Here is a 6,375-nt window from a genome sequence, read left to right as displayed (position 1 = left end):
CTACAGTGGTCATCCACGGAGGAGACCTATGTCCGTAGACTGATCTATGGTCCGTGGAACCCTTTCGTGGATAAGAGGGCAAACACTATTGGTTACAGATGGAAACCACAGATGTGCATAATGGTCCGTAGATTGATTTACGGACTGTAGTCCACATCTGTGGTTTCACACTTGATGAAATTTACAAATGCATCCAACCACGAATCTAGTCCCCGGTCCATAAATGGATCTACGGTCCGTAAACGGGGTATCGTGGATGTGGACTATGCCAGGTTTCAACCATTTTTATTTTCAAGTTCACATCTTAGACTATTTTCAACAATATTCTAGTCTAACTATGTATTTCAACATTGAATCATGCTAGTTTGTCATTCTCAGGATTCCGATTAATCATTTTAACCAAGTATTTAAGACAAACTTTGGAACCCTAAGTCGAAACTTACATTTAGACTTATAATCACATACAATAATGCAACACAATCACTATCTATCGTTCCAAGGGTATTGTAACTTCCAGTTTTATCATGCAATCACATCTACCAATTACCCAAGGTCAAGACCCGACTCCCAACTTTCTATATTCAATCTATGAACCGAAATTTAAAGTGAGGGAAAAGTCTATTACCTTACAAGCAACGAGGAGGGGGGTGATTGCGTGACGACACTAGGCTTTGCAAGACCAAAGAATTACCTCTTGGTTACTAACCCGAACACCAGACCTTGTGGAAAAGTTTTGTAGAGGAAAGGGAATATAGGGGTTTGAAGAAAAAGGAAGGGAAGATTAATTTTGGGGAGTGATGGAGTGATTATTGAGTGATTTAAGGAGTTTGGGAGGTTGTGAAACGGTTATGGGATTAAATGGAGGGAAGTGGAATGATTTAAAATTGGGGTTTTTTTTTCTTTAAATAGGGGGGTCCGGGTCGGGTCAGGCAGCCTTATAGTTTGGACCCACGAGACCCCGTCTACGATCCGTAGGTCTATTGACGGTCCGTAGATTGGGATCGTCGATGACATTTTAACTTGAAAAAATTTCAGAACATATCTGGGATCTACGGACACCATTTACAGTCCGTGCATTGAACACAGACCGTCAATGGGGCCCGTAAACATCTGCACCAGACCTTTTTCTGCAGATTTCTCATTTCGTCCCTGCACATGTAGTAACCATTAGGTTATTCTTTTTACATTTTCTGGACACTTTTTAGACACGGACCCTATGCTAATTCTAGCCAACACTAAAAAAACTAAAACTTTAACACCTATCTAAATTAATACAGAGAATCAACTAAAACATAGAACTGCTAGATGGAAACAAAAACCTATCGTTGGCTAGATTATATATCTTGGGTTGCCTTTAAAGCAACGCTTGATTTAACTTCGCGGCACAACGCATGTCTTTTGATTACTTAGACTTCATCAAGATGGTAGGCCTCAATTACTTCTTGCACACTCTCAGCATTTCCTAGATAGATTTTGATTCTTTGCCCATTTACCATGAACCTTGTTCCTTCCCTATTCTCAAGCTCAACCGCTCCATGGGGGAGCACTTTTGTGAGCAAAAATGGCCCAGTCCATTTGGACTTGAGTTTGGCTGGAAACAAGCGCAACCTAGAGTTGAATAGAAGCACAAGATCACCAACCACAATTTTCAATTCTTTGATCATGGTACCGCTTCATCTTTTCTCTGTACAAGGCTGAATTTTCATAAGCTTTTAGGCAAAACTCATCAAGCATATTCAAGTCATTCATTCTCTGATTAGATGCGGTGCCCCAATCCAAATTTAGTTTCTTCATTGCCCACATTGCCCACATTGCCTTATGCTCTAGCTCTACTGGTAAATGACAAGACTTCCCAAACACAAATTGGTAAGGAGACATACTTATGGGAGTCTTGTAGGTAGTGCGATAGGCCTATAGTGCATCATCAAGCTTCCTTGACCAATCTGGTCTGTTAGCATTTACAGTCTTTGCCAAAATCTGTTTAATCTCTCTGTTGGACACTTCAACTTGCCCACTAGTCTGCGGGTGGTAAGGAGTGGCTACTTTATGGCGGACACCATATTTCTCAAGTAGTGCCTTGAACAATTTATTACAAAAGTCTGATTATTGCCCTTGGTGTACCAAATCTGGAGAAAATATTCTTTTTCAAAAATGTGGTGACACTTTTACCTTCATTGTTGGGGAGCGCAACTACAGAATATATTTCATCCCATGTGAACTCACAAATGGACCCATACAATCAATGTCCCATTCATCAAACAACTCTATTACCAATATGGGATTCATATGAAGCTCTTGCCTCTTTGAAATCCCTCCTTTTCTTTGGCAACGATCACACGACTTTGCGAAATCATGAGCATCTTAGTGGATGGTAGGCCAGTAGTACCCACACTGCAAAATCTTATGTCCAGTCCGAATACCACTATGATGCCCACCCACAGGCGACGAATGGCATGCTTCAAGTACACTCAACATCTCAACCTCAGGCACACAGCGACGAATAATCCCATCTACACAACTACGATACAAGTAAGGCTCATCCCAAAAGAATTTCTTTACGTCATGCATAAACTTCTTCCTTTGGTGAAAAGACAAATCCGGAGGCACCAAATCGCTTGCCAAATAATTAGCAAAGTCTGCAAACCAAGGAATCAGATCATGAGAAGCAGCCAAAACCTGTTCATCTGGAAAAGTATCATTAATTTCAGCCCCATCACCAAGCTTTAGCATAGATTCTTCATCTAATCTGGACAAGTGATCGGCAACTTGATTTTCGGTCCCCTTTCTATCTTTTACCACAAAATCAAACTCTTGCAGCAACAATACCCATCTAATCAACCTCAGTTTTGCATCCTTCTTCACCATCAAATACCGCAATGCAGAATGGTCAATATGCACTATGACCTTAGTACCAAGCAAATAGGATCGAAATTTTTTGAATGAGAAAACCACAGCAAGAAGCTCTTGTTCAGTCACAGTATAATTCTTCTTGGCCACATTTAGAGCTTTGCTAGCTTAATAAATAGGATGGAGTATTTTCTCTCGCCTCTGTCCCAATACCACACCAAGCGCCACTCTACTTGCATCACACATTACCTCAAACGGTTGTCCCTAATCTGGTGAGATAATGATAGGTGCAGTAATCAACTTCTCCTTCAACTCTCTAAATGCTCTCAGACAAGCATCATCAAAATCAAAATTAGACTCCTTTTCGAGCAGTTTGCACAAAGGATGTGCAATTTTAGAGAAGTCCTTGATGAACTTCCTATAAAAACCTGCATGCCTAAGAAAACTTCTAACACCTTTTACAGAGATAGATGGTGGAAGCTTTTCTATTACCTCAACTTTTGCTCGATCAACCTCGATGCCTTTCTCAGAAATCCGATGGCCTAACACAATTCCTTCTTTCACCATAAAGTGGCACTTCTCCCAATTCAGCACTAGATTGCAATCTTCACACCTTTTCAGCACCTCGGCCAAATGATCTAGACAACGGTCAAAAGAGTCACCTACCATAGAGAAATAATCTATGAATACTTCAATAGTGTACTCCATCATATCATAGAATATTGACATCATACACTGCTGGAATGTCGCTGGAGCATTACACAAACCAAATGGCATCCTTTTGAAGGCGAAAGTTCCATAAGGGCAAGTGAAAGTGGTCTTATCTTAGTCCTCTAGAGCTATAGAAATCGGATTGTAGCCCGAATAACCATTAAGAAAACAATACTAACCCTTAACAGCAAGTCTATCCAACATCCGATCCATGAATGGCATGGGGAAATGGTCCTTTTCTGTCCAAGCATTTAACTTCCTATACTCCATGCAGACTCTCCATCTAGTCACGGGCCACATCGAAACAAGCTCGTTTCTTTCATTAGGAACCACAATGATCCCACCTTTCTTGGACACACCCAACTACTACCTGCAATGGGATAAATAACTATGGCATCCAACCACTTGATGATCTCCTTTTTAACTACCTCTTGCATAGGTGGATTTAGTCTTCTTTGGTGCTCGATGCTAGGCTTGTGATCTGGCATGAGTTGGATTTTGTGAGAACAAATATCGGGAGGGATCCCAATAATATCCGCAATAGTCCACCCAATAGCTCGCTTGAACCTCTTTAACACAGTCACTAAGCACTCTACTTGTCTTGCATTTAAATCTACCGCAATGGTGACTGGAAAAGTATTTTCTCTATCCAACAATACATACATCAAATGCGGTGGTAGAGCCTTAAGCTCCACTTTCGATGCCTCCACAATAGATGGTCTCACGGGTGGGGACTCACGATTCTTCATGTATAGCTCATACTTCTTTGATTTTGATCGATATACACATATATCTAGTGCATCTACCAACTCATTGTACTCTTCAATACCATCACTCTTGAAGTTCATCATAACTGTTACTAGTGCCTCAACACCTAGTCGCTCTTCAATTTGCACTTCTGTTCCACTCTCAACTCTGTAAGTTATAGCAGATACTATTTGGAGCTCACCACTATGCTTCATGGATCTACAAATATTGAAAGTTGCTTCTTCATTGTTCAGTCTGAACTTCATCTACCCCTTCTCCATATCAACCAATGTATGCCCTATGGCAAGGAATGGTCTCCCAAGGATGATAGGAACCTCAAAATCAACCTCACAGTCAAGAATCACAAAATCCACTGGAAAAATGAAAGACTCCACTTTCACTAGCACATCATGGAGTACACCAATGGGCCTCTTCACAGTTTGATCAGCCATGAGTAATCACATGGTAGTCGGCTTTGGGTCCCCTAGACCCAACTTCTTGTAAATAGACAATGGCATGAGGTTAATGCTAGCACCAAGGTCACACAATGCCTTAGCAAAGTGTAACAACCTGATAGTACATGGAATTGTGAAGGCACCAGGATCCTCCTTCTTTTGCACAAGAGACCTTGTAGCAATAGCGCTACAATGCTGCAATCTATCATCATCTTCAAAACTTACAAACCTCTTCTTTGTCACCATATCTTTCATAAACTTTGCATACCCAGACATTTGCTCCAAAGCTTCTATTAATGGAACGTTGATGGAAAGTTGCTTCAACATAGTAATAAACCTGCAATATTTACCATTTTTAGTCTTCTTCAATAACCTCTGTGGAAAAGGTAGTGGAGGTCTAGGTATAGGGACCACTTTCTGAGATATCTCCGCTACTTTCTCTGTTGCATTCTTAGACTCTTCTCTAACCTCTACCACATCATCTTCTTTCCTAATCTCAACTTCCACCACAGACGGCCTAGGTGGATCTATGGTTTGTTTACCCCCTCAAGTAGTAACTGCCATACAAGGACCGTCATTCTTTGGATTCTGGATGGTGTTGCTTGGAAGAGTACCAGGTTGATGTGGGTTCACTGTAGTTGACAACTGGGTCATCTGCTGCTCTAGGTGCTTTATTGACACTGCATGGGCATCAACCTTTTGACCAATACCAGACAAGTCGTTTCTCATCTCCTTCACAATCTCATCATCTTTTGCATCATATCTTCAATACGCGCCATATTGCCTCCAGCTTCCCTAGTACCAGATTCCCGATTTTGAGGGGGAACATAAGGTCCAACCCGATCGTTTCTGTTGCCATAGTTGTTCCTGTTGTAGTTGTTGTCGCGATTGAAGTTCCCATCCCAGACATAATGACCCTCTCGGTTGTAATTTCTATAGTTCCGACCTTGGTTTCCTTTACCTTGGCGCCAATTTTCCACGTTGGATCCTTGGGCGTTTGGTCGGAAACCCCCTGTCTAATCATTTATCGCATAAAAATACTTTCCATAGTAACACTCTTCATCCGGTGGTGGCGTTCTAGTCAAGTAATTCACAGCATTTACCTTCTCTGCACCTCCACTCACATGCTTCAATACCAACCCCAACTCGGTCCTCATCTGAGCCATCTCCTTACGAATCTCATCCACAAATTGGGTGTTTGTATTCTGAATGGGAAATGTGTTTCTCCCAGTATCTGACCTCCTAGTGCTCCATGCTTTATTGTTGCGAGAGATCTTCTCCAGTTTTTTCAAAAATCCGTGCATATGTGCAGTCTCCGTATGAACCTCCTGCAATAGTATCAAGCATTGCTTTATTGTTGTCATCCTGACCTCGATAGAAATATTCCTTCAGCGACTCATCATCAATACGGTGATTTGGGACACCTCTTACAAACGCAGTGAATCTGTCCCAAGAGCTACTCATAGACTCTCCAGGTAATGCTACAAAATTGTTGACCGTATCTTTGTGATTTACCTTCTTGGACACTTGATAGTACCTTGCTCGGTACACATCCGTCAGTTGGTCCCATGTAAAGATTGAGTTATAAGGAAGCTCAGTGAACCATACTGCAGCA

Source organism: Solanum stenotomum, chromosome 5 (assembly GCF_019186545.1).
Source record: "Solanum stenotomum isolate F172 chromosome 5, ASM1918654v1, whole genome shotgun sequence".
In the NCBI taxonomy this organism is placed as follows: domain Eukaryota; kingdom Viridiplantae; phylum Streptophyta; class Magnoliopsida; order Solanales; family Solanaceae; genus Solanum; species Solanum stenotomum.
Note: the sequence above shows the minus strand (reverse complement) of the source record.